This window comes from Phaenicophaeus curvirostris, chromosome 1 (genome assembly GCF_032191515.1).
Source record: "Phaenicophaeus curvirostris isolate KB17595 chromosome 1, BPBGC_Pcur_1.0, whole genome shotgun sequence".
Taxonomy (NCBI): domain Eukaryota; kingdom Metazoa; phylum Chordata; class Aves; order Cuculiformes; family Cuculidae; genus Phaenicophaeus; species Phaenicophaeus curvirostris.
In genome coordinates this window covers 36,291,148-36,316,701 of record NC_091392.1, presented here as the reverse complement: position 1 = coordinate 36,316,701, position 25,554 = coordinate 36,291,148, and positions in this window count along the sequence as shown.

Sequence of the window (25,554 nt, the reverse complement as noted above, 5' to 3'; positions counted from 1 at the left end):
AGGACAGTCTCTTCTTTTGCAGCAGCAGCCTTGGAAGGAGTCTGGTACAGTGAGGACCTGATAGGCAGCAGGTAAGATCAGGCACCTTCACAGGCATCTAGGGATAGTTGTTGGCTGAGCCCAGTGACACTTCAGCTCTGCTCACACGTGCATAGGGCAAGATCCAGTGCTAATCATGTCTGCAGCAGATGGACAGCCGACATTTAAACACTTATTTGGGTAGGACTCTAAACCACAGATTATGTCAGGTTGTGTGGGCATAAATATTCCAGTATTGTGTGTATGCTGGGGCAAACGGCCGATGCCTTGGTGTGCCTGCGATAGTAGCAGCAAGCACAGAACAAACGGATGATGTTCTCATGCTTGCTAGCTTGTTGAGACCTTGGAATCTTTATTAAGACCCGTGGGTTAATAGAAAACAAATGCACTAGGTGGAAAACATGAAGATAAGGGGCACATCTGTGGAAAACAGGGGGTTGTACTCTGTTGCTGCAGTGTGGGATTCTCACGGGTGGAAATTCACTGGGATAGCTGTTACTGGACACAGAGGCACTATAGAAGGTTTGCATTCTCTAAATAAAATTGATCTCGATTGTCGCCCCCATTGATGAGGTCTCCTTAATCACTACAAGGCTGCATCTTCTTCAGCAAAGAAGGTCCATGCTTCTTTCTTTGGGTTTGGCTGTTTTCTCCATTCTGCATCAGCGAAAGTCAACCAGGAGAAAAATGTTGCAGTGACTTAAAGGAGATCACACATAGAGATTTTGCTGGGATAGGAGAAAGAGATTGTGTTATGATGGGTCAGCCAGGACAATTCCCAGCACTGCCAGAGCACCTCATGGTATCTCAGCTCTTGTGGACATGGCCCATTCACTATTTTGCCTGTATTCAATAAACTTCTCTTAATACTGTCCTAATAAATTCAGTAAGCTTTGGATGCAACGTAATTTTACATAGAGTATTCCTGTTCATCAGGGAATCTGGGAGCTCTTTGTTACGATTTCAAAGAATCAAAGCCTCACAGTATTTCTCAATTATACCTGGAGGAATTATTCCCATTAGCCAAAGGAGCAGAAAGATGGATGTCCCTTCCCCATGCTAGAGTCAGGATAATGGACCCAGTGACTCGGCAGCCGGGGCTGCTACAAGAGTCTCCTTGTTCTGTCCACCAGCTCTTGAATGGCAACTGGCCGGGGTAGTAGCCACCCTCTGATGCACCCTGAGAGATGCAGAGCTTACTTCAAGAGCACCAGCCGAACCCTGGAAAAGGGATCTGGAGAGAAATAGGGCAGACTTAACAAAATTGTAGGAGCTGCTGCATTTTGTGATTTGTTTTAAATAAAGAATCCATTTTAATCCTACTGGCCTCTTGCCTGCCTGCTTCATTCAAAATAAAACACACTCTCCAGAAAATGGTTCTACATAGCCCAGCCAAGTTTCTGGTAGAGTGCAGACCCCAGACATCCATAATTCATGAGCAAGGAAGGGTGTGGGTATTTTGTGGGAACCGGACCCTCCATGAACAAGATCATTTTCATTTGCTGATTATGTTGTGTAAACAATATGCTTTTAGGATTCAGAGGAACAGAACCGTGCATCTAGGAAAGTCAAACTGTTGATTCGTATGCTGGAAGGAAATTAAATTAACTTGAAGCCTTCAAATTAACAATAAAATATTAAACGGAGAAGTATGTTGTCCTTCAAATTCTGCCTTACCAAGTTTTAGTTTCTCCCTTGTAACTTCTACCTGTTGAACAACATAAATGTTGTTCTGCTTGCAAAATACTTGATCTTTTCTTTACTGTGACTTAGATTTGCCGTGCTGTGGCAAGGTTTGAGTGTTTGAAGCCATACAAAATGTTTACATTTGAGAAATGACAGTAAGTAAATTGAAATGTCTCATCAATTTATGTTTGACAGTGATACAGAGAAAAGGATGTGGTAGGTAGCCATTGGTGTTTTTTGATGCTCATGGGTTTTGATCTCTGATGATAATCCTAAAATACATTAAAGATACATAAAATCCCTATCATATATAGAATGTGATATCTACTTTATTGTACATGGCTAGTTCTCAACACTATACCAAGTTGCCATGTGGAATTATCAATTATGCTGTGTTTACATCTTCAAAGCTCTAGGTGTTGATTCCACAAAAGAACTTAAATATTACATTTTTGCCCTAACGCCACTAGGTGTCTAAATCTCAAATTGTCATTTGCAAAGCCTGTTTCTCAGCTGTCACCTAAACCTAAAGATGGCAGTGTCTGTGACCACTGAAACTCTGTCTTTCATGTCCCTTCTGCCATTCTCAGCAAGTGCCTCAGATATTCATGAACAAAGAGGGGATATCTCCCCACAACCTTTTTTCCAAGATGTGGGAGGCCATATCTTGGTCACAGTGACCCATCTTCACGGATCTCACCCCACAGGTCCAGCCCCAGGCTACGTAACATGGAGGCTCCATCACCTTATCAATATATCAGTATCACTCAGTGAACTTGAGTGACTGTCTCTCTATGAATCAAAAGCTGACATAGCTGAGAGGTAACAATCACCTATGATGTCTCAGAGGCAGAATATTTGGATATAGTGTTTTCTTAATATCTTTATCATGACTGATAAGAACTAAATATAGAAGCAACTTTATTTTGTACTTCAGGGTCTCAACTCTGGAGTATGGTTTCATGGTTATTTTGTGCCAGTCCAAGCTTCTGAGTTTCCAGCTAGTGCTGGCAGGTGCTGGCAGGGGTTGTCCTGGGAGTGGGGGTCCAGGGTGCAAGTCCCCCTCTGAAAGCAGCATGGCTATATGTGGTTTCAAGGGGACTGTGAACTTCCATCCTTAGGACTCATCATTTTATTTTCCAGAAACTGTATCCAGACAGTGGAAAAGGCCACCCCACATTATGGAAATGTATGAAATTGAGCAACAGACTTGAATCTGTCTCACCAGAGACTAACCATGACCAAAGCCAGAAATGTTTTGGGTGCCACCAGGTTTATTGTGAATAACCAGAGTACATAGCTTAGTGAAAAGGAAAGACACCATGACAGCTGTAAATTTTCTTGGACCCCTATGTGTTTAGCTTTCTTCGTAGACATCCATCCTTAGGGATATTGGGAAGACTTCAGCAACTCTTATTGAGTGTTATCCTGAGGATCCTAAGGACAGTGGGAGGAGATGATATCTCTTGAACCATAGGAGATGACATATCCTGATCTGCAGAAAAGGCTAGCATCAAAGTGGGTTCGCATTCTCCAGACATAATCCTGGACAGTTCACAGCATGTGTTGAGGTGCACTCATGGCCACAAGGTTCCTCCTTCCTGCAGCAAGGGATTTATTCTTTACTAATGGTGTTGGAGTACCTCTTTGGTGGCAGGACATAGGGAAGCAGTAAAACCTACCAGCACAAAGAGAAATGAAGTACTCAGAAAAACACATTTATACCAGGACCCTCCCACGGTCAGTATTTTTAGAGATAGATATACAAGAAAAAAATTAAACAAGGACAAACAAAGCCGTGTATGAAAGAAGGATTACTTATACAACAGGCATTAGGAGCTCTGTGGCTGGGAGTTAAGGAGATTACAACCACATGAGAAGACTAACCTTAGTCCTGTAAGAGCCAACAGCCATTTATTCAAAAGGAATAAGAAAATTAGCTTCAGTTCTTTCCAGGCTGAAGCCATTGTAGCAAACTCCTGGGTGACAGAGACAAATTGAAACAGAAACTAGAGCAAGGGAAAAAAAACCCCTAAACTTACACAGACATGCACACAGAGTAGAGGTAGAAGTGGTGATTTATATCATGCTTGATGCCTGTGGTGCCTTATTACATGCTGGCTAATGGGGAAATGAGGAAAGAGAGAGAAGTAAGGTGCCCAATTCATTGGCCCAGCTGCAGGGAAAGGACTGCTCCCACTTGAGGGAACAGGAAATTCGTTTTTAAGACCGCATTGGGGATCATTCAGCTGGTCTTAACCCCAGCCCTTTTGGTACTTAAACTCCTTCTAGGCTGGACATTAAACCTTAGATGGAAAAGACAAATCTCAAGTTTTCAGGTGGTAGACAAGAAACATCTGAATTTTCACAAGATAGGGATATAGGCTATACCTGGAAATAAGCGTATGCTGGCACCAACACCAAATATGCTTGCACAAATGAGGCAATTGTGTGGAGTGACCTATTTTGCATTCAGAAATGTGAAATTTCCAGCTTGTCTCAATGACAGTATGCTCTGTAAGTGTATTGCAGAGGTCTGGGACCAAGAGCTGTACATAGCACGGTGTACGAGGTCATAAGTAGAAAGTTGGCTCTCAACCCTTGTGGCTTGGCCTGACCTAAAGCTGACTTGGCCCTCATGAAACTCAGGATGTTGTGAGCATCCCGGCCCCCCACCGACACTTGATAATTTGTGCTCTGTGCAGGTGGGGGCAGTGAGGCAGGGGGTGGAGGCTTGGCCAGAAGTACACGTAGAAGGGAGCCAGGATGCCTGGATCTGACAGCTTGCTTCAAAAATTCAGCTCAGTCCCAGCTTCTCCAGCTCTCACTTTTATAGCTCAAATCCCCAAAGTCCCTGCTCCATATTTACTTCTTCCTTGGCAAAACCATGATCAAATTAGTGGAAGTTTTGACTGAGGTGAAGCAAATTTATACCCTGTACTTTGGCCACTTGAGAATATGTATGTGCCGGTGTGAGGCAGGGGAGGAGTTGGGATGGAGGAAAAGGGGACAAAAGGATCATTCAGGATTACTCTCAGTCCTGATCTCATATTCCCAGTGGTACAAGGACCAGTCTTAGTTAGCAGCCTCCACATCACTGCAAGCACAGCCCTGCAGACTGCACTATGGCTAGCAGCCTGAGAGGCTTGGCCAATAGGATGGATGCGCACTTGGTGTCGAGGTCTACCCATCCAGCACTGGACGCCTCCATCACCACTCAGAGAAGGTGGGTTTGGAGGCAGCTGCCTTCCCAAAGCCATTTCTCTACCTTCTCTGGCCCAATGGCACCTCATAGGCTTCTCAGCCTTCAAACAGCCAGGCTGCTGTGGAGTGGCCTATGACACCCTATGGCTGCTGGGGACAGACGGACAGTCTGGCTCTACCCACCGGCCATCTCCAACACCTGGAGTAACTCTGGCAGTACCAACTATCCAGAGGTAATCTCAGTTTAAAAACCCTACAGTGGGCCCTGTGGCACAGTGGACACGTCACCTGAATTTGCTGGAAAAAGCAAACAAACTCTCCTTTGTCTGAGTTTAATTTTAAACCACATTTCCTCACATCGAGCATGGTCAATGAAGCAAAGAGAAGGCATTTAAAAGCTGAAATGCTACATGCAACTGAAACTTGTGGGTTTTTTCAGTCTGGGAGCCATGGGGTTCTAAGTGATGAAGTGATGAAGCAAAGCAAGTTCGTACACACTGTGCAGCCATCTACACATGTGACATTTCTGAAGGGGTTCACACATCTGCTGGAAAATGATTGGGGATCCACAGACTGCAATGAGCTAAATGAACTCTCAGCCTCTATTAGCGTGAGGCTGGACTGCTTGGGGCCAGGTATAAGAAGTGCTTTGTGCATTAAGGCCAGTGGATAGATCCTAACATTTGTAGTATCGTGGCAACCAGTGTATCACTCGCATCAACCTGTATGGCACTCTACTGGGTCCCAATACACAAACCTCACACAAATATTTCAACATGTTTGGAGCCAAACTCTGGTCAATATATGAAGTCATTTCACCACAGCTTTTAGCCAATAAGAAAAAAACTTTCCTACAAACTTATTTTCGGAGGTTAAAAATAGCATTTATGTGTGTGTGTGCAAGGTTAGTAAAAACAGAAATGAGAAAGACAGAAGTAAGGGTATATGTTGTTGGCATTTTTTAGCCACCTGGAATTGCCTGCTTTTCCTGTTCTTTGGACAAACACCCTTTGTTCAGTAGGACTGGATCAGGGATGGAGAGCAGAGAGCTTGTCATGCCATCCCCAGAGCTGCACCTTTCTTCTGTCAATCAGCATGAATCAGAAGCCCACATCCTGCTTCACAGGGATGGCCCACATGGAGATGTACTTACAGAGTCCTTAAAGAGAAACCAAAGTGAGAAAAGGACTGCCAGGGTGGTGGGGGTGGTAGTGAAGGAGTGTACCCATGTGCAGTAGTTGCTTGGGCTCGCTGGGGCAGGAGAAGCAGAAGTCTCTGCCTTGCCACTGCCTGCTTACATGTTGTCCCAGCACCTCAATCCTGTCCTCTGCAACCAGGACACGACCATGGTCCCATCAGCAGCAAATATCTGCATGTGGGAAAAGCACAGAGGCTTCTAGGCGATACATTTCATGAAAGATTACACTTTTTGGCAGCCCACTTTTTGATGTTGCACCTCCCCTGTGGCACTCTGCTTTCACTTACCGTGTACTGTGTGTGATGTGGATTTTCATATATCGTTGGCACTCTTGGTTTTGCAGTTGGGCAGTGCCAGGTGCTGTCCTGCAGACGTGCTCAAGCTCTTGCAGTGTGCAAAACCTTTCTTAAAGACAAGATTGTCTTATGAGCGACCTCTTGATCTCATCTGTAATTCTTTGGCCCTCAGTATGTGACTACTCTGTTTGCTCATGACTAAAATAATACTGGGGTAATATTGCTGCTCTTATTCCTGCCTTTAACGTGATGGCTGGCTGCGCATGTGGTTGCATCCCAAAGCATTTCTCTGATCTCAGAGGTCTGCAGATGCTTAAGTTAACAATGAAAATAAAATTTTTCCTTATCAAAAGCTTGCCTTTCTCATGAACTGCACTGGTGTGTCAGATGGAGACATGAAAATCCTCGCTTTCTCTGGTTTCTGTCTGGTCTCCACCCCACTCCTTCTGCCAGCTCCCTTTTCCCCTGCTCTCCCCTTCCCCAGCTGCCTGTCCTCGCTTCAGCCTCACGCCCTTACTCTGGCCTCATGTTTCCTTCTCAGGGAAGGAGGGAGGAATGGGGAAAAAGATGTCCTGGCTCCTGCACCAAGCCATCCCTCAGTCAGCCTCCACCTCACCACAACTGTGTTGGTCCTTGCTCTTATGTGCCACAGGTTTTCTCCAAACCTGTGGGCAGTAGGACTGCCAAACTTTGGCTTCAGGGGAAGGGGTGGATTGAAGGAGCACTATCCCACTGCTGTCCTCCTCTATCACCACCCAGAAGAGAGATGTCAACTCTATGGCAACTATCTTTACTCCTGAGAAGGTAAGAGACAACTGATGTTAAACTGTGGGTTTTAATTTGTCTTTCAAATTTCACATTCTGACTGACAAACCCTTGTGCACCACAGGAAGATGTAAAGATAGAACCTATGCCCCTGCCTATAAGACTTATTAAATGTACTTAGATTTCTAGGCTCCAACTCATGCGAGCAGTACATAAGTTATCAGTGTGTAACCATAGTGTATTTCAGAAGAGGCAGAGCTATGCTGATGTACAAATGGTTAGTACATTCATTCATTCATCCTATCAGATAATAGGCAGAAATAATGGATTCCTGTTGGCTTTCATCAGTAGTGGGTAATGGTGGTGTAGAGATGCAGATCTGTAAACTTTGACAAGAACTACAGCACTAGTGGGAGAGCAAATTACTTCTACTGAGTGTGAAAGGGGACACTGCATGATGTGGGGGGAACAACTTGCAACTCTCCTAAAGGCCTGTCAGATGCGTGAATTTTAATTCTGCAGATTAAATGCAGGAGAAAGTGATGGGGTTCTTTTTAGGCTAAAGTCAGGAGTATATGGGGAAAATTCAGTTCAGGTCCTGTAAAAAAAGAGCTTTCACTGATCTTGCTCACCATGCTGACCCATTGCTCCTAGGGTAAGGAAATCAGAAGCCAAAGCAAACGTTGCAAGGGCTGTCCTTCACACCTCATCTTTGATAACTATGCTTCTATGGAAATGAGGTAGAAACTCAACTCCAGTTTTCCGAAGTGTCTTCGGAGCTGAATTGCTCTGATTTCTGATGAAACTGGACTCAGAGATTTGGACATCTTTGAGACTAAGACTTACAGCTCAGCTCTTCTTGTGCATACCCCATACATCCCATAACTCAGACCTGCCCTGCATTAACAAGAGAAGCACTTGGATGTTTCATCCACTGGCTCTTCTGAGCAGGTTGCATAGCAGCTGTAATAAGGAGCTCAGAAGAGAAAACTCTAGAGACTCTATCCTTCTCCTTTCTCAGCTCCTTTATGATTCCAGGGAACCTCCAGATTGGGGCAAAGCTTCTCTTTCAGCTAGGGAATGGCAGATAGACATGGATCACCTCTGCCCAGACAAAATGAGGCACTGGATTTTGTCTCTCTTTCCCCAGTTCTTGGCCAAGCACTAACATGCTAGCTTCCTTCCATCTTTCATGGAAAGGGTCATTGGACACTGGCAGAGGCTGCCCAGGGAGGTGGTTGAGTCACCTTCCCTGGAGGTGTTTAAGGGACAAGTGGACGAGGCACTGAGGGGCATGGTTTAGTATTTGATAGGAATGGTTGGACTCAATGATCAGATGGGTCTTTTCCAACCTGGTGATTCTATGATTCTCCCCAATGTATATTTTATGTGAGATTTACTATCTCTTTTTAGTTATGCACTGAGGCTCCCTTTTCCTGCAGAATTTCTGAGGAAATTTGGGGTAACACTGGTGAATTCCTTTAGCACATTCTTCTCTTCCACGTGGAAGTTCTTGGTGTCTCAGGCAGGTCAAGGTTTCTGAGGTTTGCTTGATTCTAACGATCTACTTCTGGCTTTGTTAGAAAGCCTGAAGCTTCCTTCCCTCCCTTACGATGGAAACATGCGTAGCTAATCTTTGGGGAAATTCCTATCATACTTCTTCAGTTCCCTGTGTTAAGGTGGTTTAGTCTCTCTGGTGGCAGATACCAAAACCTTAGTCTTCCTGTTGAGTCCATCTAGGTTGCAACCATAGTGCTGCTAGTCCTTTGTTGTGCCAGTGTCTTTCCAATCCTCTCCAAACATCTCCTTTCTGCTGTTGACTGTCAGGAGTAGAGGAAATGTCTAACTGTTTCTGCTCAGTCAAAGCTATCAAGTCCATGAAAAGGCTGGTGTTCATTCTTTACAGGGTTGAAGCTTGGCCTTGAAGGTTTGCATGGGCATGTCTCCTGTTTACTGCAGGGAAAACCAGCTGGCAGTAGGGTATGGAAACTGTGTCAGTATGACAGGACAATGAAGCTTTGACATAGAGTACTTTCCTCAGGAAGGCAAAATATTTCACAGGGTGGCAGCAAAATGCATGTGGGTGCATTTCTGTGTTCTTTTTGGGAAGCAGAGTCATGGCAAGAGCTCATTTGCAAACACAACTCCTATGGACAAGGAAGAAAAACACAACCGAAGCCTCATTTTGTGGAAACTGGCATTGCTCTACTGATGCCACCAAAGCTGTTGGCTTACACTACCTGTGAAAGACCACGTAGGTGCTGGAGATGTGGTATACATGCCTTCTAAAGCGGAAGGACTATGTCTTCCTGGGGTCTGGTTCATATCTGGAATTTCTCACATGAAACAAATAACTCAGAGCTCATTATTTCTTTAATCAGACACTAAAGTCCTTGTTTATTTAAAGTTCTGCAGACATAATAGGAACTAATCATCATGTGTTATACAAATAAATGCATTCCCCCCTTAATAGCAGGAGCAGACCTAAGCCAGTTGTTCTCCAATTGAACTCAGCTGAACTAAGATGAGTTTTCTGTACTTGTAGTGACTGTCATTCTATCACTAAAGGGATAGATAATGGGAGGATATAATCTGTTTTACAAGGCAGTAATTGGGTTAGCAAGGGGAGGAAGGGGTTTGAGTAATTTTTCTCAGCGTGCGAATGGATTCTTCCTGATGAAGATGAGGTGTTCTTTCAGTTCTACAAGAAGGCAAACAAAAACATTTATATTATCAATAAAAACTATAGTGACTCCTTCCAATCAAGCCCTGCTCTCAGATACATCTCTTTGAGCTTAACCTGTACATATTCTTTAACAAAAATGAACAATCTCTCCAGCAGCTCTCCCAGTTCCACCCCCTCCATATGGCTAGTTTAGCCAAAATTTACACAGAATAAACATGATTTTTTTTCTTTTCCCTTTGTCCTCCTGACTGTCAAAAGCCAAGATGAGCTGTCAGCTTCAGCGCTGAGTGACTGGGGCACCCGTGATACATGGGAGAGTACCGAGTTTTTCAGGACAAGCATTACAGCTTTTGAGGGAAGCAAGGAGAAGGTTAGATTGAATGGAGGCAACATATTTTTAAATGAATATTGGAAAAAAATTGACTGATTTGTTGCTTCAAGCATACATGGAAGGGAAACTGTTTATTGAAGTAGAACTAGAGAGAGAGATTCAAATGCCTATAGGGAATGCTGTTCTCTTTACAAATACTGCCATTGATCTCAATATTGCAGTGGTAGTACCTCAGGTGTAACACTAGAAAAAAGGAATAAACATTTCTTAAAAGGTGGAAAGGTTTTCTGGCTCTGATCTGGATCAAAAGCAGAAACAGCTTAGTGTATAAACTTAGTCTTTGCATTGATAATCTGGGGAAACTGACTTCCTAATGCTTTATGTATGCATCATGGGCAAGCCATGAGGAATATTGCCATTGTCACTCGATGGAGCTAGAAGTATCTTCACTGACTTAAAAGATATAAAAGACTTAAATATCTCAAGATATCCAATCCCTCGGATTTAAAGATAGACGTAGTGAATATAGAAAACTGCAAACCTTTATAAGGAGAGGAAAACCTTCCATTGAAGAATTTTTTTTGGTAGAACCAAATAATCATGACACTACCTGAAACATATGAAAATGTCTGCAAGTATAAGGAGACATGCCACCAGTGTAATTCATGAGCAATGAAGACTGTGGAGAAATCATTTTCTGTCTCTGCGGAACATGATCTGTGTTGCACTTTAGTACACATTTTGTGACATCTCTCTTCTTTTATGTAGATTCTAGTTGACGCCATGCACTTAGTTTTCATATACAGAGTTACAAATTCATCAAACAGTCCTGATGGAAAGATGCTGTAAAGTAGCATCTTTCTTAGCCTGAGGTCTGCAACAGAAAGGGAGGTATCCTATGCACATGATATTGGTACCTCTTTTTACCAGCTTCATGGAGATGCTTCTTCTAGAGCCTGTGACTGGAAGGAGGAGTCACTGATGAAGCACTTATTCACAGGACCTGATAACTATCAAATGACAGGGAAGCTTTCCTCCATCCTCAGCACAAGATTGTTCTGGGAAGGTGATTTCTTCAGCTCAAATGGACACTACGTGAGTCAAATTGCCCTCCTGGTTAGTTACTGGAAAGTAGTTCCTCTTGTTTCTTGGAAAGCAGTTTCAGTGAAATGCAAGAAATACTGTTTGCAAGGTTATATGGCTGAGAACATGTATTTACGCTTGTGAAATAAGCTGAGCATTAACTTCATGTCAGCATAGCCTCAGTCATTCCTGCTTTGTTACTCCTTTTCTAGTACATTCACATACAAGAAAGGGAAGATAAAATGGAGATAAGATAAAAGGCAGATGAAATAGTTATTATAAATGCATATAACATCTGAGAAAATTCAGCTACAGATATGACTGTAATGACATTAAACATGATTTTGCAACTATAAAAAGCCTCTGTTGTTTGTTTTTTCTCCAAAGAACCTGCATGCGTCTTCCAAAACTGCAAAGCAGCATCCCTAAACTTCATAAGCTGTGATGTAATATATTTATTTATTCTTTAAAATACAGAAGTGGCAAAAGACACCTACCCAAACACTCCAGGCCTAGTATTCAGTGGGAAAAATGTTGACTTTTGCACATTACCCATCCACAACTGACTTACCAACTGGATTCCCTTTATAGTCAATGAAGTGAGACACTTCCACAACATAATTTAACTCATCCTAAAGCACATATGTAACTCAGATCAAATAACTCATACCCTACCCATTTCTTTCCACTGACTGTAAAGTGGATGTAGAGCTATATCTACATCAGACATAATGGGAGCGGTAGGAGCAGCTCTGTAGTGTGAAGCAGCTGTTGTGGAGAACCTGGCATCCACGTTTGCGGCTTTTAGTTTGGACACACCTTAGTGTGTTCCTGTGGCCTGAACACTTGCTAGCAGTAGGAGTACATTTGATAGCACTCTGGAGATCATTTCTTATCAACCAAAAGGAATCCAGTATGTACACTCTGAGAAGAATCCACAATGCAAATGAAGTGTGAAAAACGGTGGCAATGAGGGGATTCACTACAGAATGGAAAGGGGCAACTCTCCGCAGTCAGCTCTCCACGGTAAACTCTCTGCAGTGGACAACTCTGCACAGGACAATTATTCACAGGACAGCTCTTCGTGGCTGACTCTGTGAGAACAACTCCATACAAGGAGGGTTAGGGTTTGTGGGTCCCCATGTAGAGCTGCCCCCACAGAGAGTCAGCTGTGTAGTGCTGTCCTACAGAGAGCTGGCCACAGAGAGTTGGCCACAGAGATCTGGCTGCAGAGAGTTGTCCCAGACCCCTTCAGAAGTACTATCTAGATCCAGCACAAAACACTAATGTATCTGTGTCCTCAGCTACCTACTAGTTAGTCCAGCAGTCAGCAATGCAGACTTTTACAGCTGGGTGGTGTGAGTTTCATCCTACACTAACACATTATAAAATAGCTCAATAACCTCGTCACAGAAACCAGTGAACAACTAACAAACCAGTCTCCCTGTACAAATTTCGCCTCCAGGATCAAGAAGTTCCCTGCAACTTTTCTGAAAAGCAGAACCTGACAATATCCTTTCAAAGGCAGCGCCCTTGCAACATTTTGTTTCAGAGGGAGAGAGTCATGATAAAAAAAGAACCTGTTCCAAAGCTTTGCATCACTCCTCTCCTTCACTTCATACAGATTAATATGTAATCAGCTTGAACACCCTGATCCCAGCAATGCAAGAGGGAATAGTAGCGACATGTGCCTTCATAAAGACCAGTGAATATATCTTGGACATTTAGTGGACTACCTAAAGCTCGGATTTTCATAGGCAATTTGATGGGCTCAAAGGCCTTGAAAGTAAAATAATAAGTAAAATAGGCGTGTGTGGTCTGAAATATCAGTGAGGCTAGTGCTATGTACAGGGGAAAGCAAGTCCATTTACAGTTCAGATCCTATGTAAATTTTGGGATATATGGCTCCTTTTATGTCAAGTCCTTGCATCCATTCTTTATATATTTACATCTCCAATTTAAAACTATTGCAGAATTGCCTACGACGTATGTGTGGAGCATCACAATGCTCAGACAGCTGTGCTTTTTTCCTTTTAATGGGACACAAACAGCAAGTAAGCCATATGGTCTGTTCATGCCGTTATATATTGCCTATGCTATATATGTATGTATAGAGTATACCACCACCTCACCATCCAGTAACAGCCTATCACACAATTACTGCCTGATTCTTACTGCATCTTTATAGGAAACCTTTCAATAAAGATCTTTTCTCACTACATTTTGCTGTTGCAAAGCTAGTCCTCAAAATTTGACACAGATGTGCAGCTGTGACCATTTTAGTTTGGCTGCCACAATTTCTCCCTCTTTTCCAGCCAGCTGGTATAACTACACTTAATACATGCCATGTTTCTCTTAGCTCTTTGCCTTTGTTATTTCTTGAGCATCATGACTTCTGTACGGAGGCAATGTGCCTGTATCCTTTGCATAGAGTACTAGTGGCTCACCACCCGTGGAATGACAGATATCTTCTTCATTAAAAGGTCTATGGAAATCATACTGAGAGAACTTGTGTTTCTAAGGTGCTCTTGGTTGCCACCATAGCTGGGCTGGCATAAGGGGATTAGCTATTTGAAGAATACCGTTGGCTTCTCGTTTGACCCAATTAGAAGTAGGTTGATATACTTCTAACCTGAAATATTTTCAGCATCTCCCAAAATATTTCATGAGAATCTGTTCATTGAGGAACCCTGAGACAGCTGCAGATGTGTGCTGTGCAGGGATGCATCACAGGTGATGCTCCTGCTTGCCAAGGTGATGCCCAGTGGGCAACTCTTTGCCTATTTAAACTCTTTTCCTTTAAATGAAAGTCCTAAGCATGGCCTGTTTTTCAGGAGCACGGGAGGTTTTTCAGGAGTGCAGCCCCCCCCAGGCACAAAACCTCCCTGTTGATTTGAAAGGAGGAGGATTGTGAAGAAATCAGAACCTCGGCAAATTTTCTTTCCTTCGGAGCCTCTCTTCTCTTGCAGGTTTCTTTTTCCAGTGTCCACGTACTCCCCATCTCTCTTGGCCACCCTCTGGAGAAATGCTGAATGCCTACTATTTCCATCAACTTCAGAGGGAGCTACAAGTACTCAATACCTCTCAGCAGTGATTCATGGACACCCATGGTACTGCGGGCACTTAGCACCTCACCCCTCGTGCACAGGGGATCAGGCTCTGGGAACAGCTCTGTGAAAGTCCATGACAAGCTGTAGGACACATGTGCCTCTGTGAAAGAGACTAAAACTGGGCTTTTCCAAAAAAATACACATGCAACTCACCCTCCAGGGATGTTGAAGTATTAAGGAGCTTGTAGCAGTTCCTTGAAATTCACACCACCTTGTTGATGTAAAAAAGGTCCACTGCATATGAATTTTAAGAGACCTGACTGTGCTCTTCAGAAGGAGAAAACACACAAAAGCATAAGTAAACATATAAATCCATTTGAGAACCTAGAGATTAAGGATTAGCTTCATAAAGCTTTATATCCCATATATGGAAAGTGCCAGAAGTTGCTCTTAATGACTTTGGAAAAGGTATTCGCTTTTCTGTAGTCCTACCTCTTTCCCCTTGTTAGTAAATGGTTTCATTCTACACTTGAAAAGTTCACAAGCCAAAAAAAGGGGGGGGGAAAGGTGAGTGGAATTTAAAAAGAAAAAAAAAGATCGTTTTTGGTTCAAGTGTTCAGTTTAAGCTATATTTATTCAGTTGACATTTTTTCCAGAAAGACCAATGAGTAAATTAATGTGCACATGGGCAGGTCTGAATTATACCCTGGCCATTTATAGTATGCAAGGTTTTATGTGACTTTTTACTCTCTTGTTCAATAAAACAATAAGTAGTTATGCAGCAGCCAGAGAAGCCAGTGATTTCATTTACGTCCATGGGATGCCAAGAACCTTCTTAAGGAAATACACTTACCAATACGTAATGAAAACCTTTTGTACTTTCTGTGGTGCTTCAAGGATTAATAGAATTTCCAAAGACAAGAGATGAATAGGATACAGTAGCAAGTGCCATAGAATCCAGATTTGGCCCGGAGGTGACGGCATGTAACTTAGCCTTCTCCGAAGCCTCACATCAAGCGTGTCTTGCTCATGCTGTGGCAAATACAATCAAATATCGCTTGCTGTGAGATGTTTCATCCTACACAGACTGTTCGATCCTGCTCCTTCAGCTAATTTTGTTACTCTTGTAGGAACCATAAAGTAAAAACCTGCAAATCAACTCTGATACGTTCAACAGTGTGCTCTGCGCCTGCTTGTCTTCCTTTCTGACAGACATAAAGCTTTCCTTTGGGAGGGGGTTAGCAAGTGGAAAAGAGGCAGTTGTATTCTAGGCTGAACTCAAAGGCATCTCTAGACTATTAAATACTGGTTTTCCTCATCTACAAAGGAAAGAAGGATTCAGTCTTACTGATGGGTGGTTGGGAAAACAAGCAGACTGGTGAGAATTGCTTGAGAGGAAGTGCTAGAGAGTTGTGCCACTGGATAAATACACACTGAATGCACTTGCAGTATAATGTACCCTGCAGCAGTGTACAAGAAACAGAAAGGTTATAAAGGAATGCTGCACAGGCAGCCAGTGAACAGCAAACATACCAAGAAAGACTAAACAGACTGACAGTTTTCAACTAGAAAAAGATACAACCAAAGGCAGGTATGACAGACCAAAAAAAACCAAAAACGGGGAGAGTCAGAAAATTATTATTTGTTTCTCCCCATGAATCAAAACCAAGAAGCCTTCAAAGAACTCACTGGACAGAATAACATTTAAACCAAACAAATCTCTCCACACAATTGCGTAATTGTGCATTTTGCTGCCACAAGGATGTTGTGGTGACTGAACATACACATGGGTTAAAAACAAGATTAGAACAAATCTATCGAAATCTACTGATGGCTATTCCACAATGACTGCCCAGATGGACATTCAGGTTCAGGTTGGATAAGGCCCTGAGCAACCTGAACTAGCTGAAGATGTCCCTGCTCACTGCAGCAGGGGTAGACTAGATGATCTGTAAAGGTTCCTTCCAACTAAACCATTCTATGATTCTATTAAACCTGCAGATAAAGACGTTCTTCAGCCACTGCCTGGGATTGTAGAGGTTTCATTCCTCACGATGTCATGAAGTACCCTTTGCTGGCCACTGCCAGGTGAGGTGTTCAGCAGTGCGATGCACTGCAGCAGTTCTTCTGCTCTTAAGCAACAAATGCAGTGAAGGGGTGGAAGAATTGTCATGGCTGGGCATTCTGAACTTTCTTCAGCTTATAGCAGCAGTGTAATAACTGATATCAGTCAACACTGAAATAGTCATAATTCAATAAAGAATTCATTTCAAATCATGTAAACCCTAACTACTCTTCTGCATTTATACCAATTTAGGGCCCAGTAAATAGTGTGGACTTTCAGACATCAACAAAGCATTTTCTCTGGTTAATCACAGCTCTTGGCTGCAGCTGACAACACTGAGAGTGTACTGAAGGAACTTGCTGACATTAACATTTTATCAAAAAAAATCTGAAATCTATTTATTTAGGGAGTCTGAAGGGAGGATGAGAATGCATCAGTGTAAAGATACAACCTACTCACCCTGAAGAGCATGAAAAGTAAATAGATTGCTGCCCATAGCAATCAGAAGGGTCCCTACCCACTTGTCTCCTGTGCGTGTGTGTGGGAAACACTTACTTTTACTCATGTGGCTTCTCTGAGACCTCAAAAGTGCCTGGGTATGAAAGCCAGAGCTGAGGGATTCCTGGCTTTTAGTCCTGGATGCAGGACAGGACGGCTTTCCAGTCTCCTGCTTGCTTTCTTTTACAAGTGCTGATTCCTTGAGGAATGAACCCAGATTTAGGAATTCATTAATATTTTTGGACTCCACATATTTCCAAATGGACCTGGAAAACGAACCAACCTTCAGGTGACAAAGCAAAGATTGACTTAGATAAGAAAACAAAAAAAAGTCCCCTCCAATCGTACATGCAAGCAGTAACTTATGGGACATTAAATTCTAGATGTCAGAAAGTACCTGTTCCAATCCAAGAGTGCTGTGACTCCCTTGGAGAGCTGAGCGATAGATCTGCGTCTTTTGCAAGAGGTGAAACATCGTCATGCCCCAGAGATTAACTGGCTCTGCTCTCATGAAAGTCAAACAGAGAGCCAGTGACCCTGGAAAAAGTCTCATACTGTTCATTAACAAACAGCCAGTAACATACCTGTAAGACTTGTTTAATGCTTACTGATAAATGCTAATATATGTGGCTGGCAAATTCTCTGAAAGGAATCCAGACCTTGAATGGACTGTTTCCTGTAGAGACAGTCTGACTGGGATTTTCATTCACAGACCTTTGAGGCTATTCCAATACGTCTGACAGTGCTATACACACCAGAGCCTCATTCTTCCCTCTCCTGCACCATGTATATCAGAAGTAACTTCCAGCCACACATAATTCTCACCAAGGAAGTGTTGATATGTTGGTATGAAAAAAATTTTGTTTGGTCAAAATGAAGTCTTTATTTTTCTCAGAGTTTTCACCTGTTTCATATTACTTTTAATGGAAAATGTGTTTGCTTAAAAATGTTTCTGCTTTTTATGCTTATGGTAAAATATTTGAAATCAGAATTTTGTTTCTATGCCAAAAAAATTTTAAAAAAATCTGTTTAAGAAAACGAACAATGTTCAGGATTCTTTCTCAAACTTTTGGCAAGGAATCTTGAAATCAACAAAAAAGTTAAATTATTTTCTTATTGTTTTGATTGATGTCTCTTCAAGTCTGCAAGCTTGCTAACATCAAAAGAAGTTTTAGTGGTATTATGCAAATAGAATTGCAGTTTACCCACATATTTTTGGATTTGCACATAACTTGCCTCTCACTTCACACCATCATAGAAGCCTCCATTTTCCTCATTGGTGATTTAGGAATACCACAGAGGATGGGAGAGACAAATGGACTCAGAGCATTAGAGGTTGCTAGCCTTCAAGAGAAGCAAGGTTAAGTCTATTTTACAAGATAAGGAGTAGACCAAACCTGTCATTTTTACCATTGAAATGATCATGAGATCCACTGAAAAAATATTCAGATGATCCCAGGTAGCTAGTGGCATTGGTATTGCAGTGTAGCCCTTAGAGGATTTCAGCATAACTTAGATTCTCTATGTGGCAACTGGTGTCCTGTGGATTTAATTCAAGCTTTGTACCTGTGTTATTTGAGAGCATCTGTGGGGTTGCCCATCAGGTTTTGACACATGGTAAGGAGGCCATTGATTCTGAGATCTTCCCTGAAATGCCACTTCATTCACGACATCGTTCTTAATGCTGTGGTCAAGGTTTTCAGCATGTCCTTACAACACAACAGATCCATCTCATTTTAGTAGCTTTCATACTAGTGAAAGTCATAGGTTTGAATAACCCATACTGGAAGGGACTTCAGCTGGTCACCTACTCCAAACCATCCCCCAAACCTGGGTCAATATTGAATTCAGACCCTGCTCAGGGCTTTGTCCCATTAAGTCTTAAAAACCTACAGAGGTTTTGCTGCTTCTCTGGACAGTGCTTGACTCTGCTGACAAATGGATGTAACTTATTCATCTAGACAGGAAAGTGGCTCATCAATATCTGATCTATTCACAAGGAAACTTTTGACTTGTGAACTCTGTACCATACACTGTTGCCTCAGTTTCTGGGAAGCCACTGGCATTTAAGGAGCATTTGTATTACAGCCTGGAGAGGAAAGGGCTGAAGAGCATCTTGGAATTCTATAATTTGTTGGACTTCACAGGTATCCAGTGGGGGGGAGAATGAGAGGACATGACTCCAGCTGGAACATAAAAGTGGCCATAGCATTATGAGGTGTGTCACCTTCTATAGCTAACTTTTATAAAGTGCTATGAATACTTTGTCAGTGTTCATTTTGGAAAAAGTTCTCTTGTTGCAAGTTTTCTCTTTTCTTTTGACTAGGAGCTAGGGTTTCCATGGGCTCTTGCTGTGTGTTTGGGTTCAGGTCAGCTTCTATTGGAGCCAGCTCTGATATTCTCATACCCTGAGAACAACCACTTATAATTCTTTCCTCTCCATCACAGTTACTCAAGGCAAGTGCAAAGATACAGACATTATTAACACATTATTTACTGAAGGTAAAACACTGGCTGTTTTAAAACACATGGACATTTTGCCTAGTCCTCAAGAAATCACCTCTTCTTGTGGAGTACTTGCCAGCTGCAGCCCATCTTAAATCTACCTTTTTTTGGAGAAAGATAGTGATTCTTCCACCTCAAGAGATGTTGGTCCAGATGTTATTCTGTCATTTGGTCTTTCTTTGGAGTTAATATCATGCATGAGAAGTTGTAAATTGTTTCCTGCTTATGTAAGATCGAAATCTCCAAGCTACTATGCTTGTGTTGGACCTCTTGACAGCTAGTGATGTACTAGATTATGAATGGTTGCTTCAGCAGCTGTTTTAATTGAAGCTGCTCTCTGGTAGTCCCTGTCCTTTCAGAATGCTGGAATACTCTCCTGGTGATGGCTACTTGGACTCATCACTCTGAAATATGGGTCAGCTTTGCTGTCTGTGTTCTTTAAAGTATAGCCAGCTGGGGAGATCATTATAAAATATAAGGTAGAGTATATTGACAATACTCGTCTTGTATTTCATGTGAATACTGCAAGCTCCGTCTATGCTATGGAGGAATGTCTGAATGTTATTGCTTTTTGGCTACACTAGGAGTGTCTTGTCCTCTAGCTTTGGAAAGATAGAAATATTGTTGCTGGGACTTATCTGGAGACTCTGAACCAGTTTTGGCATCATTTTTAATATTTCCTTGAGCTTGGAAAGCCTTGAATTGTCTATGGAGTTAAAATGTGATTTCCAGCTATGCACTTTGCATAAGTAATTTCCCCATTTCTCTCATGACACAGTGGAGAGGCATGACCCTGAGACTGGATTTTTGTACCTCTTCCCCTTGCTGGCTTATAACTTCTTCACACTATTATTGTCTTCCTGTCCTGTGACAACATTCAGTCTCATAGAGTCTTTTTTATACTGGGTACCTTAAAGAAACAGTGAAGCTTATGTGAGCCTTAATGCTGTGCAAATCTCCAGCCTAAAAGTAGCCTGGTTATATTTGGGCTTGTGAATCAACTTGTCCATCATTTACTAGGTTTTGCAGGCACAAGCCCTGTGGCATATCAATAATCTTCCAAGAATCCAGCAGTGTGTGATTTCCTCTTTCTGAAATCTAGCTTGTTTTGTCTCACTCTCATATCAAGTAAGGCTTAAAATATGGAGGTTTTCCCTTTGTCAGTGATGAAATTGTTACAATCACTGTTGCTGTTTGACTGTTTATTTCTATTGGTTTTATTTGTACATTTGCTTTGGCATTATTTTGGGGACTGTAGTGTCCTTTAATGATGACAAAATTGGTGTGGGAACTGTTCCTGAGTGCCCTCCTGGCTTTTGGAGGGGATAAGTTTGCAGCACTAGTTAATACTGTTACTTTAATGCTGTGTTAGTTTAACATTCACTTCCGAGTATTAAGTCTTGTACCTGTTTGGGGGTCCTGTGCGACCCTGATGATTTCTCAGGGCATACTTATTCTTGCCTGACAGAAGACATCCTTAAAGACCTTTTCATACAGTTGCACTCGTGAGTTTTACTATAATAGTATTATTACACCTTCTTTTCTCCTTTCAAAGAACTCTTTCTTTAAATCATTCACTAACACCTGCATCATCTCCTGACAAAAGGCATATGCCTGTTGTCACCTCTTCTCCAGCCTGAGCAAAGTTCACCTACTTTTTCCCTGCAGGTCATGGCCCCAAACCTTTCTATCAATTGTGTTGCTGGATTTTAGTTTGCCCTGGTTTACCACTAGCTCTTCTCAACCAAGGGGCTCAGATCAAAACAGGCTTCATGAGTTATGCTCTTGGAGTCACTGGGACTGCCGGTGTGACTAAGTGCTCACCAACGTGAGCCAGGGTCTCGTGCCTGAGTCCTTAGCTGTGAAAAGGGGAATGCTTTATTTTAGTGACTTACTCATTTTTTTTTCACAAAGCATCCTGTCATGGACTCATGATTAATTTATGTGCCATCACTGCCTGGTCTCTTCATTACCACCTTCCAGCTGTGGTTCTGTCATCTGGTACAGTATTTCTGCCAGTATTATTTATTATTTCCCCCTAGCCTCCTGTTAACCAGAGTAATAACTACAAATAAGTGATATTGCCCATATTGGCAACCCTGAAAGAAAATTTGGCTTTTGTTTTTCCTCAGAACCCTTCTCCACATGTGGAGGTCAGCTTTACGTGCTCAAACACATTTTATGGAGAAGGCAGTGGAGCATGGCGTGGAGCAGAGGCAGTGAGGGAATTGCTCCCAGGTACTTGAGAAGTTCTACATTGATCCCTCTGCTGAGAAATACCCTCTCCATCACCCAGTGTTTCCATAGGGCTCTCCCATGATAATGCACAGTCCTAACACCTGAAAAAGTCACCATACTGTCAGGCCTAACTAGCATCCCAGGAAAGAGTGGTGGTAGTTTCATCGCTGACTTCAATGTAAATGTGAGCAGGCCTTTCTCTTCACAAATAGTTCTCTTCTCCAAGCACCATATTTTCCCTACGCTATTTTGCTCTAAATATAATAAAAGGCTCCCTGTTGCTATGAGTAGCACCACTCTGAACGCAAAGTGCAGTTAGTATTGTTTATTTTGGCTACAAATGTTTCACTCCATTGTGCTACTACTCTCCACGACTTGTGTATGTATTATTCTTTGACTCGTTACGTGTGAGCACCAGGGGAGGTGCAGAGGCCAAATGTGATCCACAGATGTCCACGATTCCCCCAGTGCCTCCCTTCTGCTCTGCTGATGACCCACAGAGCAGACTGAGGAAAACCACCCCAGTCCCTTGGGCTGCCGCTGCCTCTCCCCGCTGGCTGTGGGGCAGTTTCAAGCTCTGCCGTTGTACCCAGATCAGACATGTGGTGGGTGGCCAACACCGTGTTCGGTTGAGCAATATTTGGGAGCTTTTCTATGTTGTTTATTGCAATTACCACTGGGCAAGCCCTGCAGAGTTTGGCTTGTTTGAGCTACTACAGTCAAAGCTGCAGGGTTCCGTTTTCAGAGTTTGCTGCTTGAGCAACCTCTATATATTTACTAGGAGGTTCAAGATCTCTTAAAAGCAATCATTCTGCTCTTTTGTCTCCTGTAAGTTGTATCACATCGGCAGGAATGGAAGTACAATGGATTCTTTGTATGTAATATATTGCCTAAAAAGAAGGTATGTGATTGGAATGAGAGAGGTGCTGGCTGCAGTTACTGCCCACCTGAAGAGGCATGTACTTTCTGTGATGTAGAACAATTGTGCAAGCTGAAGAAACAGTACAAATAAGTTGACTTATTGCACATAAAAATAAAGTTTGTACTCACAACTCTTTACTCATGTGGCAGATAACATTCTAGTAAAAAAATATGCACTTCGCAAATCCAGCGCACATGCTATCTATTGGGGCTTTCTTTTTGTCTTTATTTCCAGTGCCCCCCACCACCACCACCTTTTTTCTTATTTTATTCTGGACAGTGAAAATCAAAATCAGTTTCACCTTTTACAAATAGCCTTGTGGTAAGTCCTAGTGCTTGTGGTTCACAAGACTGTACCCATTTGTTTCCAAATTTTTTTTTTATTTCAATTCACCTGTAAACCCAAGAAACAGTTGAGCTCAGAAATTTAAGACATCATTTTCTTGTGAAATGCATATTTAACAGCATCTTCCAGTATTCTTGTCTTAGAAGACCTGAATGAGAGCCATACAAATGAGGAAACCCTTCTCTTCAGTTTCATGTCGCATTTCCACATACAATTGTAGAACACAGAATATTGGGACTGGGATTATAGATTTAGCATCTTCCACAATATTTAGAGATTCTGTTTATAAAGGAGAGATGAAATACAGAACAGAACAAGATTATCACATTTTGTCAAAAATGGACTGTTTACTCAAGTTAAAAAACTACTGCTTGAAAGATTATTCTTTTCAGTATTAATAAAAAACATTATTTATAAATAATAAAAAAAAATATAGCATGATTGATTGTGTCATTTCTTGAAAGCAATTCTCCCACAACAGCTGTAAGTTGTAGGTAATCAGTTTTGTCCTGGTAGCCTTAGAAAATCATGCAGTAATTGAGCCATGACTGTCCCACCCCAATCTGAAAACAACTTTTCCTTCCTTACTGAGCACTAGAACTGTCCCTTGCAGTGTGGGTCCCAACAAAATAATTTTTTTCAACTGCTCAAAATCAGAAAAGAGGTGGTATGCATTTTGGCTAAACATAGAATATATCTATATAAAGGAAAGTTAAATCAGTGTGGAAAAATATTAAAATTGTAGTAATTAAATGTAGAGTCTCTCCTAAATAATGATGATGCAGGGATTTAATGTGGTCTACCAAGCAAGTTTTAACTTATCTTCATTTCATCCTCCATTCTCCCTGGAATTTAGTGTCTGAAGGGTACAAATTCTACAGTGCATCTGTAATTTCTACAGTGCATCTTCCTTTGGTTTTTGAGAAATTTATAGTCATTTTACAAAAGGGGAAGTAAAAACATTAATTAATTTTGTTTGAAGTAAGAAACATACCTCATTGAACAATTATTTCTTTTACAGTTTGAGTTATTTTGAGACACTCTACATTTTAAATAATGACATAAGCTTTATGGCCACATCTTCATTAAATATTGATAACAATTCATTATTTTTTAGTTTCTGAGTCCATAACATTTCTTTTCACAATATAAGTGTTCAGATTCCATTTTCATTCTTGATATCTTCCTGGAAACTTTATTCCCCTTTAGAATTCAACCGGTCATTTCATCCCCAAATTTCTCATGGATTTGTTCCTAGAATAATTTGTGTCTCATCTACTGCATGGACTGAAGTAAAAAGTTCTTTTTCAGGCTATAGAACCTCTGTGACTTATATGTATGATCCATGCATTTTCTACTCAATATTTAAGACTTTCTAAATTCTATCACTATCAGTTCCTTTGCATTTTCCCATCTGAGTTGCCATATCAACCCTCATTGATCTCTGGTTTCACAACATTACATTACACACTTGATGGCTGGCCAGGTCATAACTTGCTCATGAAAACATGTATTTGTGAATTGCAGTTCTTACTGATTTTGGATTGCCGAACAAAACCAATGTAGCGTGATCCATGATAGCAGTCAATATTCAGCTTTGGAGGTGACACTAGTTGCAGGTAAAATTATCTCTGCCAGTGTACAAGCTGTCTTGCAGTAAATCCTTCACAAGTGTGTGTGTCACCTACATTCTGCAAGTATAAATATAATTTCCCTTTAACACAACAGCATGCCACTTTCCTAGAAATTTCCCAGTAATGCTCTCTACTACTCAAGCAACATAACAGGATCTGTGAACTTGGCTTGACTTTTTCTCAACCATTTAAAAGTTGGATCATATTCTGACTTCAGGAAAAAAAAACCAAAAACAATTGAAAAAAGCTGTGGTCAAATTCTTCATATTTTCATCTTGTTCTGAATAATAGCTTTGTAGGACAAGTTCTTGTTGGCAAGATAATATATTGTACTTAGCATTTTTATTAGAATCTTCCTGTTATATCCATTCTTCTGAGAGTTCTGAAAACAACATATGTCACCACCATTCCTTGTGGTCTTTTGAAGAGCATCAATGACTCCGTGATGACATAGGGAAGCACGGTGTTGTTCAGATTTGCCTCAAGTCTTTTTCCAATTAGTGAATCCAGGCTGTGTGAAAGCTTCCTCTGTGTACTTCATCAAAAGTAGTTTGCAAAACGGTAGCAACAAAGTACATTACCCCATTAGCACTGGAAAAATAGGTCCACTGAAAATCATGGAACTGGGATAAGCATAAAAGCAGGCTTGTTTTTCCAAAGACATGCACAGAGAGAGTCTTAAGTCACAGTCGATGAGGTGTTTAATAGTGTCAGGCAATTAACATTTGGTTCTTGTTGCAGACACCACTGAAGATGTGTCAGTTCTGCAATCAGCTAAATTTGATCCACTTGTTGTTGAAGGTCTAATCTCCTCCTTTTTAATCAGCCGTGGCTCAAGTGATTCCATTTTTGCACTTTTAAAATCTATACTTCGAGATTTTTCGTTTCAGTCAGTCACTGATCACTTAGTAAGCATGGCATGGGATTAAAGAATTAGACCCACATAATACCAAAACATGTAGCTGGCCCCTGGCTTTTGTGTAGCCCCTTGTTCTGTTTAAAAGGGTCT